Below are 2,708 nucleotides of genomic sequence, written 5' to 3' on the forward strand. Positions count from 1 at the left end.
ATGCCCCTGCCCGCTGCTGCAGCCAGAGGCCGCGCGGGCTGTTCTGCAGGCTCCCGTGGGCCCGAGCCGGGTGCCCATGGAGCCCTGGCCCGGCGGGGCTGCGGGCCGGCACCGCGGCTCCCCGGGCAGCAGCCGGCCCTCTGCCCCCTCCCCTCGGGAGCCCTTGGCCAGCGGCTGCTGGCCGCGCCTCAGGGCTGTGCAGGCAGGGGAGGCCGGGGCTGGGTGCAGGCAGTGCCCGGCCCAGCGGCTGAGCCCGCGCCAACCCTTCCCTCCTGCCGCTCTCTGCAGCTGGCAGAAGACAGGAGCAGAGCGGCCGAGCACCTGCGCCGGGCCCTACGCTACCTGCGGAGCCCACAGGAGCCCCTGCGAGAGGCGGCCATCAGGTTCCTGGGTGAGTCCTGAGTCCGGGCTCCCTCCCCGGCCCGGCCCGCCGCAGCTCGGCCCCAGCCCCGCCTGCAGCCCCGGCAGCGCCAGCCGGGCTCGGCGCCGTGGAGCCCCGTCTAGCCTGGGCATTGCTGCTGTGCCCTTGGCAGCCGTGCCCTTGGGCGGCAGCGTGCGGCAAGGGCCTGGGCTGAGCTCTACCGGGCCAGGAGCCCGTGTGGCCACAGCGCCGGCAGAGCCGCTGGCAGGGAGCTGTGCCGCTGGCACCGTGACAGGCTCTGTGTTGACAGGCATGGCCGGGCGGCGCCTGAGGGGGCAGCAGCAAGAGCTGCAGCTGATCTGCACTGGTGAGTGAGGGAAGTGGGCTGACAGCGGGGGCTGCCAGGGGGGAGCTGCAAGCCCTGCCCCGGCTGCGGAGGGCTCTGCTCCCGTTGGCCGAGCACACAGAGATTTCAGGGCCACATGAGGGATTTGTGGCCAGCAGCTTTGGGCTGATCCCCTTGCTCCCTGCTCCCTCCTGGCCATGGCAAGAGCCGGCTGCGATGGCCCTTGCAGGGGGCTCTCCTCGGCTTCCCAAAGATCCGGGATCTGACCATGGCTCTATTCCTCTCTCTTGCAGCCCTTGAACACCTGACGGAGGACATGAGCAGTGCCGTTTCCGAGCTGGCATTTCAAACGCTGCATATCCTCCAAGCAACACAGCATGGGCGATATTTCGTCTTCCAGAGGCTGCACAATCAGCTGCGCAAGGCATGGAAGACTCGGCGTCGTCTGTCAGGGCTCGGCTGGCTGCACTGCATGAGGGCTGTAGATAGCTGATCCGGGAGGCTCTCTTTGCTGGGGCAACCTGGGCCAATTGGGAATTTTTAATTTCCTTAAAGATTTTTCTTCCCTTCCCTTCAATTACATATCCTATGTAAATATAGAGTTTGTTACAATACACAGACTCTCAGGAGGTTTTCTTTGCATCCCAGGGTCTATACAGCAAAGGTAAAGAGGGGGAAAAGGGTGCTTGCACTCAGCCAGCTGCACAGGTGTGCAGTGCTGCAGGGAAAATGGCCAGAAGCCCCTTGGCTTTTGGTGGTTCTGCTGAAGCCTTTGTGCTGCCCACAGAGCGGCTGGGCAGGGGCCGGGGCTGCGGGGATCCCTGCCAGAGCGGTGCCTGGAGATGGCCACAAGCCCTGTGCCAGGCCAGAAGGGCCATCCGTGTCCTCCTGCCCATGTGTTGCTGGCTGGATTGCTGAGGGCTCCCAGGTGCCTCTGGATGGGGCTGCTCTGGAGCTGCTGTGGGGCTGTGGGGCTGCTGCCGGGCGGCTTGGCCGGGCTGGGGCAGCCCCTGAGGGGCTGGGGCGCTGGCAATCCCCAGGCAATGGGCTTTCAGAGGCCACAAGCAGCCCCCTGGCAGCTGCCTTGATCCTGACGGCAGGCTGCTCTGATGCTTCCTCAATGGGCAGTTGGAGGGACCCCCCGGAATCAGGCGTGGAACCCTGTTGCCGGCCTTTCAGACCTGTGAGGCCTGGAGTTGTGGGGCTTGGCGTGTGCCCTCCCTGTGCACCAGACTGGAGCCCCCGGCCCCTCAGCCTTAGGCATTGAGCTCCACTGCCTGCTTGCTGAGTCTTGTTCGTGTTGCCGTGGGGGAGGCCGAGCTCTGTGGCTTTAGGCCCCATTGAGCCAGAAGAGACGCAGCTTTGAGCCCACAGGGGCCACAGAAAGGCCCTCCCAGGGCAGGGACACATGAGAGTGTGGCAGGTACCTTCAGGGTGCCACGCTGCCTTTGCACTGGGCCACCTCCTCTGTATGCAGGGCTGGCTCATTGCTTTGCTGTCTTCGGCCTGTTGCTGTCATGCTCCTTTGGCTGCCTGCAGCGAGGGGCAGCCCTATAAGGAGGGTGAAAGGCCCTGTCTCCAACATCACAAGGGGGAAATGGAGCTCTCCCGGCCCTCAGCCCACCCTGTAAGCAGAGCAGAGCCTTTTCCCCAGCTCTGATGGATTTCTGCCTGCAGCTGCCCCTGGCAACCATGACCCACTGCACCCGCTCTGAGTCATCTACAGGACAGCTGGTGCCTCTTGATTTGCTGTCGGGACGTGAGGGTCACTGAGGGAAAGGTGGGTGTCCCAATGCTGAGGACTTGAGGCTTCCCCAGCAGGTTGCAGGTGCCTTCTGTGTCACTGAAGGGAAGGCAGATGCCCTGCATGCCACTGAGGCCAGCGAGAGTCCCTGAGGGGAGGCGAGTGTCTGTCGTGTCCCTCAGGGTACGGCGGTGTCACTGAGGGAACGGGAGCGTCACTTGAGGGGGACACGGCACGCCGCGTGTGGCTGAGCGCAC

This window comes from Melospiza melodia, chromosome 17 (assembly GCF_035770615.1).
Source record: "Melospiza melodia melodia isolate bMelMel2 chromosome 17, bMelMel2.pri, whole genome shotgun sequence".
Taxonomy (NCBI): Eukaryota; Metazoa; Chordata; class Aves; order Passeriformes; family Passerellidae; genus Melospiza; species Melospiza melodia.